General features: G+C 34.9%; 1 long non-coding RNA gene across 1 annotated transcript; it reads left to right on the top strand.

Moving 5' to 3' along the window:
- LOC109712990 lies at positions 10,238–12,263 on the top strand. The gene is made up of 3 exons (XR_002217021.1): positions 10,238–10,270; positions 10,368–10,479; positions 12,248–12,263. It is a non-coding gene; the product is annotated as an uncharacterized LOC109712990 (long non-coding RNA).

The raw sequence follows: 12,493 nt of genomic DNA, 5'->3' as shown, positions 1-12,493 counted from the left end.
TAAAAAATTTAAAATTTAAAATTTGACATTTAAATTTTGAAATTATAAAATTTAATTTTTGATATTTCAAATTTAAAATTCAAATTTTAAATTTGAAATTAAAAATTTGAATATAAATTAAATTGTACAATTTTAAATTTAAAATTTAAAATTTGAAATCTATGTTGAAATTTAAAATTTCATGTTGAAATTTAAAAGTTAGAACTTGATGCATCTTTGTCCAAGAATGATGGAATTTTTTCCTTTAGTTAGAGTGGATTATAATTTTACTCCATTTTTTGGAGTATAGTTTAACTATACTCCAAAACATACGGTCTATTTTTTGTTTCCAAACGCTTCATAGGATAAATTTCCTACCGGTGTAGCATAATTTAACTATGCTACGTTTTTAAGGGTATCCAAACGGGGCCTTAGTGTAATATCCCCAAAAAACTGTTGTGAATAATTTATATATAAGTCAATATAGGACTCAAATTAGACAAAATTTTAGTTCATTCTAAGATATTAATCAATTGCAAACATTTTATTTCTTCCTTATTATTTTCGAAGCTCTTTTTTTATTTTTTTTAATTTTTACAACTAAAACTTTCCTATGGATATACATATATATATTGCTAGAGCCAGGATTGAGGTGCCCACGGTGGACACGACCTTCCTAAACTTTTTAAAATTACATAAAAATTTTTTAAAATAAAAATTAAAATATTATAAATTTTAATTTTAGAGAGTCAAATTATTTTTTTTAATAAAACTTGTGTCCTAATTTTTTTTTCGAACCTCTTTGTTCTTTTCTATCCGCTCTTACAGTCTTATTTCTCTGTGAACATGTTCTCGCTATTGTTACGAATCCAACAAACTTTTTTTTTTACTATCGAAAATCAAATTTTTTTTATTAAATTTAAATTTTGGTCCCGAATTTTAATTTCTCACTTCGTCCTTGGCTAGAGCCTACCAATAGGCTAAGCAAAAGCTTCTCTGCTTCACCTTTTTTCCCACAAACACTAAAAAGCTTTAATCACAACAACATATACACTGAACCATTATTGGTTTCTCAATTATAATAATATAAACGTACTATGACAAATATATATNAGCCAGAAAAGCTCGCATCTTCTAAATCCGGCGAGGTGCGGGAACTGAAAGAGCAATTGGCTACTCTAGTTGGAGTAGTGGAGCGACAGTCGAATGTGGCGCTACTTCAAGCAGAAGCCTTACGCCGGCAAGATGAGGAAATCAAACGACTTGAGAACTTGTTGATTCAACAGACGTCAGGTCTCAAGAAATTCCATGAAGTTTTAGATCACACCCCAACAGGAAGAAAAGGTGTGGGATGTACTGAAAAAGCAAAAGAGGCTACCCAAGGTGATCAGTTACACGTCGGGCAATCATCAAGAAAGGTAAAGAAGAATCAACCTCGAGGACGTGGTTCCCTTTCTAAGCAGAGAATATTGAGACGGCGATCACCTCGGCAATGTGTGATTTGTGGAGGTCCACACGTTCCCCCAAAGTGTCCTCAGCGGAAAGGAAAGTGTTTTGTATGTGGTCAGGAGGGCCATTTTCGATCTGAGTGCCCAAGAAATAAAATGTTGACTAAGGTGTCTGCATCGACTTCGTTGCAAAAAGTACCCAGTGGAGGTACGCCGACGGGATCATAGAGTTAGATACAACGGTGGGGATGACTACTGCAGGTAATACTTTGTGCAATGCTTCTATGATCCGAGTATGATTATAATGATTACTTTAGTTGCATTTCTGATCGGCTGTTGGCCGAGTCGAATAGATTTTTTTTTTCCTTCCTTAATGCATGTAGGATTGATTTAATAGAATGGTTTGGATTGAAATTTAGTTGGGAGGTACTTTGTACCATGGGTTGCGCGAACTAAATTGATTCGCCTTGGAACTTTGACCAGTATACAATACATCTTGAAGGTTTAATCTCGCTGATTGCGAGAATGGTCATTTTACCTAAATGAGGTAATTATGGAAATATTGGAGCCTAATTGGCTGATAATGTTAATGGTAAGAACCCTCAAGGTGAAGGGTAATTCTTGAATAGTGATTGTAGTATTCCTGAACAAGTCACAAAGGGCGAACTTGACTGATAGAGAATATTTTATGCCTAGTGCTTTATTTTGGTAAAGTAGCTTCACTCGTGGTGAGATTAGATGAGTTATTCGACTATGTGTCAAATATCGTGATTTCCATTGGAAACACGATTAAGTAGTTGGATTAAGATGAGATCTGATGGTTTTAATCAGCCTTTAGTATTGGGTGACTATTATAGATTGAGCAGCAATCTGAGGAAGTTGTAGTTTTCTGTAATAGAAAAGATTATGAAGGATTTGTCCAGTTGTTTGTTTGGCGAAACTGGCAAGGCAGATACTGAGTAATTAAGCAATAAATTAAAAGGATTAAGATGAGACTCTCCTAATGGAACTAAGTATTTTGGATTATTGAGAAAGAAATTACCTAGCTACTTGTTTCTTTCTCTTATGATTTTGGTTTATGTATATTGGAACTACACTTCATAGAATAAACCGCATGAGGCTAGTCTTTGGGGATTATTGATTTGACTGATGGTTATATCAGGATCAATCTCATACGGTTTAAAAGAAAACAGTGATGCTCTAATTGTGGGTTAATGAAAGGTTTTGTTCAGATTTCTTCCCTATTCATGGAAAAGTATGTAGAGTAATAGCAATAGAGAATTTATGGATGAAGTATAAGTTGATTCCTCTCTATTGCCTAAATTTGGATTTGGGATAATGAATACTTTGAGTATCATACTCTCAGAATATTATCAAAGAAAGTTTATCTGAATTGATCTACTTATAGGAGCAATTAGTGATTTTGGCAGAAGCGAAGCTCTAACTTGAGCTTGCATGGAATTGAATGGAAATCGAATTTGCGTAGGTGAGGAAAGTTTTGCAGTAATGAAATGGTTAGGATTTACTTCATGATTGATGTAAAGAAGAAACAGTAAAACTATAGAGACAACATTAGTGGAATATGTATGAGTTTAGAGCTGACATGGAACAGCATCCATTAATGTGAATTGGGATTATCGCCTAGTGGCAGAGTGAAATATGGTACCAAGGCATTGTGATATAATGCTGAATAGTGAAACAGGAATCCATCTTAAGTGGATTGATGGAAGAGATAAGTTACAGAGATGTGGATTGATGAAATTGTGCGATTACATAGAGTACCAGCCTCTATTGTTTCGGATCGAGACACTCGATTCGTTTCACATTTCTGGAGAAGTTTACAGGAGGCCATGGGTACCTGATTGGATTTTGGTACTGCCTTCCACCCCCAGAGTGATGGGCAGTCCGAGCGTACCATCCAGACCCTCGAGGATATGTTAAGGGACTGTGTGATTGATTACCAGGGCGGTTGGCCACAGTTCTTACGATGGTGGAATTCGCTTATAACAATAGTTATTAAGCAAGCATTCAATGGCGCCCTTTGAAGCCTTATATGGTAGAAAGTATAGATCACCACTTCATTGGAGTGAAATGGGGGAAAGATTAATTTTGGGTCCAGATGTGTTACAAGAGGCTGAAGCTAATGTTCGACTTGCACGAGAATGTCTACTGACAGCTCAAAGTCGACAAAAGAGTTATGCGGATAAACATCGGCGAGAACTGGAATTTCAGGTTGGCGATCATGTATTCCTAAAAGTATCACCGACCAAGGGAGTTAAACGATTTGGTAATCGAGGAAAGTTAAGCCCCCGATTCATTGGACCATACGAGGTGTTGGAGCGGATAGGCCCCGTAGCGTATCGGCTTGCCTTGCCGCCGAGCCTATCGGGAGTGCATAATGTGTTTCATGTATCGACGCTTCGAAAATTTATTTTTGATCCAACTCACATATTGGAGAGTACTCCAGTGGATTTACAAGAAGATTTGAGCTTCGAGGAGCATCCAGTGAGGATACTAGCTCGAGAAGTAAAACGGCTTCGAAATCGCGAGATACCTTACGTGAAGATTCTTTGGAGCAATCACGATGAACGGGAAGCCACTTGGGAGCTGGAGAGTGTAATGCAAGAGCATTATCCCTATCTATTCTCGATGGAATCGTGAGGTAAGTGTTTGCAAGTTTCTCGGACGAAACTTCCTTTTAGGAGGGGTGAATGTAATACACTGAACTTTCGCAAATTGCGGAGTTCGAGTGTGTGGAATGAAGTGTGGAACTATTCTACATGTTCTAAATGACTTGGACAAGTTTTTGAATAAGTTAGAGAGTGATTGGAGGGTTAAAAGTAAGAAAGTGCATTGAACTGGCGAAATTCAGCTTTTTCTGCTTGCTGTACCGGTACAGCCACTATGGTGTACCGGTACACAGTGGCAAATACGTGGCAGCAAGGTTATTTTGGTAATTTCACATCTTGTCTCTATCCATATCACCCCAGCACGACTCCTGGACCCCTGTGGAAAGCTTTAGAGCTCAGAGAAGGCTTCTTTCACCTCCTCCACTTTCTCTCTCTAGGGTTTCTCTCTCTACAAGTGAGAATCGCCGTTTCGCGCCGATTTTGTGTCGCGCTCGTCGCTCGCTGGTTCCGAGACTTAGGGAAGTTTGTGGAACGTGGGGAGGAGGTGTTTTACTGAGTTTACTGCGAGATTATCACCAGGAAAAGCTGAATCTCAGCTTTAGAGAGGTATTTAACTCAACTTCTCTCTAGTTTGTAGTTTGGTGTCGGATTTGGAGTTGTTTGGATTTTCTTGCCTCCAACCGAACTAGAGGATGATTTCAGCAGTAAAGAGGAGTTATTTTGANTAAGATCGGTACCTCTGATCTTAAATTCAAGTCTTTTATCATCAATTTTTATGAGATTTTTATTTCCAACCGTTCATTTTTAGACTACTCGTTTGATAGGTAAATGATGCCGAAAAATTATGAAATTTAGTTTCCAAATATTTTCAATAGTGTAGATCAAATTTAACGGAGCCGATCATCGATTTGGAAGCCGCATCATTGAAAACAACTTGGTAGCACGGGGACCTCCGTGCTACTGATAGTATACCAGCCTAGTTATATATATATATATATTGAGAGATAGGTAGCAGGTATATGTATATTTATTATTTGTACATTATATATAAGAATGTACATCTCACACATTTATATATTAGCCTGTGTGTTGTGTGGGATTGAAGAAAAAACTGTGCATAATTTGTTCATACGGTGCGTATTCATCAAATTTCTTTTAGCGACGGACGTGGGGGGTGTTCAGGCTAGGGACCTGGGAGATGACATTAATTCTGTCTGGGATAGGCGGATGGGTAGGAAAGGATTGCAGACTACGAATAACAAACTAATGGAACTAGTGGCCTGCCGGTGAGTCATTTGGAAGGTCAAGAATAATACGATTTTTAGAAAGATTCAGTCGGACCCGGTGCTTGCAGCCTACAAGCTCAAGCAATTGAAGAAGCTTTGGGAACTTCTCCTCTCAGCAAAGCGGATCCCCTGATTCTTTTTTTTTTTTTTGGCTTACCCTGGAAACCCAGAATACCTCACTCATGTAGACTAGTAGTTCATCATTCCAATGAATAAAACGAGTAGCGTACTATCTTTTTCTCTAAGAAAAATAATTTATAGTTTTTTAATATTTTTACTACTAAAAGAAAATTAATATGACGTTCTACTAGTAAATTCTAACCTTTTAAAGACCAAAGTGTAAATCCTACACTTACATGATAGTGTACATGTAAAAGAGAGTGAAAATGTTATATATGACTAGTATATTAATACTAATAATTTAGAGTTAAACTTTTGAAGCTGATGGTATAGAGTCTATAAACTGTTTATAATGATGAATTTGATCGTTACAATTGATATCAAAGTATTTAACAGTCAAAATTGACTAAGCATTTTATTATTACCACTAATTTGGGGTTAAAACTTTTTGAGCCAGTAATTTATATCTCAACAATAAATGGCCTATTGTCGCCATCTTACTTTTTTACATTTCTCCGACAATGATTATCATGACAAAAAAGACGTAACTGGATTTCATTTATCGATCCGGTAACGAGTAAAGTATTTGACAATTTAAAAATTAAAAAGTTTATATTTGTTCCCACCAATCCAACAATTTTATCACATTTACCTTGTCACAATTATATTTTTAAATTATTAAAGTCTGAACAATTATTTTAATCTTTAGATTGCGGAGAGTAAGTGTGAAATATATATCTTACTTTTAGATGTACGTACAGTATTTCTTAACTTTTTTATTATAGTGCACATTAGAATAAAATATATTTTAGTCGACACTTTTTAGACGATATTTTATTTCAATATCTTTAAAATTTGGTATGTGCCGGTATCATAATTAAGTATCGCCAATAAACATATTTTTTATTAAATACTGATAAAAATTTTTCAATGTTATATTAAAGTGTTAGTATATTTATCCCAACATGTTTACTTAAAGCATCGGCATCTTTATGTTTGCGTTGGCATAAAATCCAAATAGTAGCATTGAGCTATATTGAGCCTAACACAAGCAAGCTAATTCCAGCTCATATTCAGCTTATTTATTAAACGAGCGATCGATCTTAAGCTCATTTCCAGCCAAACACGAATTAACTCGCGAACAACAAGATGAACTGCCAGCTATATACACAACAGGTATTGAATTTTTAGTATTGGTATCAAACTAGGTTGCAAAATAAGCTGCAGATTCTTTGCACCAATCGTATCTAGCACAGTTAGCAAAGAATTTGATAGCTGGTATTCGAGTTCTCAAATTTAAAGTCTAATTATTACACATTACTAGTTAAATTTATTTAAAAAAATAAATAAAATTATAATATTTTATTTTTTTTCAAACAAAATTGTTGATTCTATGCGTATTAGTCGCGGAAGGATGGAGAGAAATCCCGTTACGGCAGTTGGTATCAGAGCGGATTACTAATTCCCTGCAAATAGGAGTTCCATCTTTGGTGTGACTAGAGTGGACTATACCACGTGGATGAGGCAGAGCCACAAATTAAAGCATTGGACGAGTCCCTTTTTTTAGGTTGAGCAAGTTACAACCACAAGAGATGTAACATACATTGGGGCTAGCTGGGGACCTTCATGAGTTTCATTCAAAGTGGTACTTAATTAACGGCCATCATCATAAGCCAATAATGCAAAGGCATTGGATCTCTTTGTATCCGTTTCCTGCCACGTATATCACACTCTGGAACCATCCACGAGTCCATATATATATATATATATATATATATATATATATATATATATATAGAGATATATATATATATATATATATATATATATATATATATATATATATATATATATATATATATATATATATATATATATATATATATATATATATATATATATATATATATATATATATATATATATATATATATATATATATATATATATATATATATATATATATATATATATATATATATATATATATATATATATATATATATATATATATATATATATATATATATATATATATATATATATATATATATATATATATATATATATATATATATATATATATATATATATATATATATNATCACGTGAAATTTTGATAGAAAATTCTTTATACTATATAAAACAAGATCAATATCTTTGATTTAAAATTTTAATGTCATATTATTATATTTTGTAAGATTTTTATTTTCAGTCGTTGATTTTGAGCCCCTTCGTTCACTAGGCAAATGATATCGTAAAATCATAAAATTTATTTTCTAGGTACTTCAAATATTCAGATCAAGTTTAACGGAGCCGATCGACGATTCGAAAATCGCAACATCGAAAACGAGCTGGAAGCACGGAAGGCTCCGTGCTTCCGATAGCATAGTAGCCTCACTCTCTCTCTTTCTCTATATATATATATATAGTTGAGCTAGAATGTTATCGATAGTAAACGAACTGTTTTACTATCAATTTAATTTTTATGATAAAGCTTCCAACTTGACGATCGGCTCCATTAAATATGATCTAAACCATTTAAACTACCTAGAAATCAAATTTCACGAACTTCCGATATTGTTCTTTTATCCATCAAGTGAACAGAAAAATGAATGGCTGAAAATAAATATTTTTTAAAAAATGATGATTAGGAGTCTTGTAATCAAGATCAAGAGTATAGATCTTGTTTTAAATAGTTTAAAGAATTTTCTAACAAAAATTCAATTGATTTGAATATCTTTACGCCGTTAAACGAGAAAACGGCTCTTATCGACCATTAAAATTACAAATTTTGAAACCTTTTGATCATTAGACAAATGGTATCGAAAAGATTTGAAATTTGATTTCTAAACACTTCAAGTGGTATAGATTATGTTCAATGGAGCCGATCGTCAATTTGGAAGTTCTATTATCGAAAACAAATCGGTAGTAAAATGACTGGTTTACTACCGATAGTATTCTAGCTCAACTCTCTCTCTCTCTCTCTCTATATATATATATAACACTGTGCTTTTTACGATAATTATCCGTATTTTTTAAAATTTAAAGTTTTCGTACACTAATTACTTCGAAATTGAATCCGAGCCATCCAGAACCAACAGAGATCCCCACATGTGATGTTACTTGTTAGAGTATGTCTCCTATTCTTTCAAAAATACAGAGATCTTTATATTTGTAAATTATTTTCGATGATAGGATATTCGATTCAACACTTGATTTTATTTAGGATAATCTACGCTATTAGAACTATTTAGAAAATAAATTTTATAATTTTTCGACATCATTTACTAAGTGATCAAAATGTTTCAAAAATAACTATTTTAATGACTGATATGGTACGTTCGTAAGTTCAAAAGTATAGAACAATTCAAATTATATAAAATTTTAATAAAAAATTTTATATAACATCACGAGTAAGATCAATACTCTCAATTCGAAATTAAAATATTTTATCACTATTTTTTGTGAGATTTTTATTTTCAGTCGTTTATTTTGAAACTACTCGTTCATTAGACAAATGAAGTCAAAAAATTATGAAATTTATTTTTCAAATAGTTCTAATAGCGTATATTATATCTAACGAAACCGATTGTTGAATTGGATGTTCTATTATCGAAAATAACTTACTAGCACAAAAACCTTCGTACTTTCGAAAGCTTAGGAGCCTCAGTCTTATATTGAAAACAAAATAAACAAATATCACTATTGATTGACTCTAGATTAGATTTGAATCCTTCAGCATATTGTCAGGATCATGCTATAAGAATAACTATTCGATCCTTATTTTTAACAATAATTTTATGCTGTAGAATAATTATACTATTAAACCAACCACCCATTCAACCCTAGGGGATCTCTATCAATTTAACCGGGGACCACTATCATTCTAACCGCACATCTATTCATCCAACGGCCGAAAACTCAATAGTACCAAGGGCTTGGTACTATTGATAGTTGTAATACATTGAACTTTCGCAAATTGCGGAGTTCGAGTGTGTGGAATGAAGTGTGGAACTATTCTACATGTTCTAAATGACTTGGACAAGTTTTTGAATAAGTTAGAGAGTGATTGGAGGGTTAAAAGTAAGAAAGTGCATTGAACTGGCGAAATTCAGCTTTTTTTGCTTGCTGTACCGGTACAGCCACTATGGTGTACCGGTACACAGTGGCAAATACGTGGCAGCAAGGTTATTTTGGTAATTTCACATCTTGTCTCTATCCATATCACCCCAGCACGACTCCTGGACCCCTGTGGAAAGCTTTAGAGCTCAGAGAAGGCTTCTTTCACCTCCTCCACTTTCTCTCTCTAGGGTTTCTCTCTCTACAAGTGAGAATCGCCGTTTCGCGCCGATTTTGTGTCGCGCTCGTCGCTCGCTGGTTCCGAGACTTAGGGAAGTTTGTGGAACGTGGGGAGGAGGTGTTTTACTGAGTTTACTGCGAGATTATCACCAGGAAAAGCTGAATCTCAGCTTTAGAGAGGTATTTAACTCAACTTCTCTCTAGTTTGTAGTTTGGTGTCGGATTTGGAGTTGTTTGGATTTTCTTGCCTCCAACCGAACTAGAGGATGATTTCAGCAGTAAAGAGGAGTTATTTTGACTGTGAATTACTCACTCTAGCTCAGAGAAAAGTCATTTTAAAACTCGATAAAGATAATTGATGATTTATGACTTAATTTTGAAACTACACGGAGTTTAATCGAGCAATTGATGTCATTTGAAATTGTACCTTCGCAGCAGGTCTTCGAGCTTCGTTGAGCTGAACTTGTACTCTTGGGAACTGGTTTGGAAGGTGTTCTAACCAGGGGTAAGTGGAAATTTCAGTTAGGAAGCTGAATTATTAAGGTTTCGGCAATATTAACGCATGTACAAGTTTATTAATGTCGTGTTGATGTTGAGCGCAGCGGGAATTCAACTGACCTTTGGGTCATCTTTGGTTGGCTTTGGGAAGCCTTTAGAGACTTAATTGGAGCGGAGTTGAGACCTATTGGAGTTGATTGTGGGACATAGTACGAGGTGGGTCTTTCATATTCATGTGAATATATGTATAATTCAAGGTATTGAGACTTGCATTAATACGTAGATCATATTGGATATGATAGCATCTTTAAACAGTAATGAAAGATTTATGATTTGTTCACTCCACATGGTTACATGTTTAAGTACTACGTAATCATGATACTAGTAGCTTGCATATGCAATTTAGTTTGATGTTATCCAAGAGGATATAATGGTAAATTCGTGAATGGATTGACTTGCTCTATTGAACAACAACGAGACAGATGTACTTAGGATTGAGCGATGCAATGTTATATAGCAGGTATAACGGCTAAACTTTGAAAGATCAGGTAAAGGCATTTGTTTGCATATGCATTTCTAATTGTGGAATGAATGGCATGGAGATCATGTGAAATGTGTTTTATTCGCTTATTTTATTTGCTTGTATTATCCTATTAGTTGCTACATTCACATGATAGATATATGTTCTAGTAGGTAACTAGAATTTTACATATGAGGACATAATTGAATGATTATTCAACTGAATGCGATCTAGTAGATAACTAGATATGGATGATGACATACTTGTATAATCAAGTAGAAGTTTATATTTGACTACAGAATATGTGCCATGAGTCATTGAACATACTTTTAGTAAACCACTTTCCTTATGTGTAAGGAGTAGTGAGAGAACTATGAATAAGTATACAGGTATAGCCTGAGAGAATCACTAGTGTGATGTAAAACTTTAACTTGTTAAGTTGTGTTAATGATTAGGTACAATCTTGTCAACAAGTTGTTGATAGCGACTTATGATTGGGTACTATAGTGCCGACCTTGGGTCGAGTTGAGATTCCATGTCAGAGACATGATGCTGTTGAGATACTTGTACACTGGACTATAGCTTGCATGCCATTACACTCTTTCGTACATGCTTGCGGGGGTCGCGCCCCCCAAGCCCCGCGTTCCGGAGTGGCTTGAGTTGAGATTCCATGTCAGGGACATGATGTTGTTGTGAGACTGGTACTGTGGACTACGGCTTACATGCCATTGTGCGCGTTTGCACACGCTTGCGGGGTCGCTCCTCCCGAAGCCAGCACTCCCGAACAGCTTAGCGACAGATGCTCGCAAACGTACGAAGTGAGCGCCGAAATGGAATGCCGTGGGAGAGGCTCATTCCTAGAGTGGGGATGTTGACTACCACGGGGCCATTAGGCACGGCGCGGCTTGAACTTACCTTGTGTAAGTCCGTTGGAAATTGGGTTATGTCAAGTACTTTAACCTTAGCTGGACAGAGTAACTTATTGATGAACAGACTAGAAAGTTGACATCTAAAGTGAGCTTAGTGCGGAATAACCTAGAAGTTGACATCATGATTGGTTAAAGACATAAAGAATGTTCATTCTTGCTAATGTAGAAAGTAATTACATGATATTATCTGTAATTCCGATAATAATGAATTAGCTTGCTTGCAATCTGGTATATGATTGGTTAAATTGTCAAATAAGATGATTGATAAAATCCATCGTGATAAGTGATACCTGTAGTCTATCGATATTTATTGATTGTCGAGCAAATAGCATGAGTAGCTTATTTTTACATTTGCTTATTGCATTTACGGGCTTATTGCACTTACTTGCATTATCTGTATTTACTCGCTTAATTATTGCTATCTACTCATGCCACAGTTGACCTAGTGGTGTACTTCGCCACTCTCGGCGGCTTACCCACTGGGAACTATTGTTTAATAGTTCTCACGCCCTCTTTGTTGTTGTTTTTTTTACAGAGCCTTCCACAGCGGGAAAGGCTAGGGTTCCTGGCGAGGGGTCAGCGACTAGCTAGAGCCTTTTTGGACGTGTACTAGATCACCTCCAGCAGTTTATATAGTTTAGTACCGAGATGTATATTAAGTTATTGTAATTGTACTTTATTCTTATTTCCTGTTCTAAGGCTTGGATTGTATAAGTCTAAACTTATAAGTCTTGCTCTGATTACCTAGTTGAATTATATGCTTTTACTATATGGTTTGTAG

This window comes from Ananas comosus, linkage group 7 (genome assembly GCF_001540865.1).
Source record: "Ananas comosus cultivar F153 linkage group 7, ASM154086v1, whole genome shotgun sequence".
NCBI classification, from domain to species: Eukaryota; Viridiplantae; Streptophyta; class Magnoliopsida; order Poales; family Bromeliaceae; genus Ananas; species Ananas comosus.
This window is presented reverse-complemented; position numbering and strand designations above follow the sequence as displayed.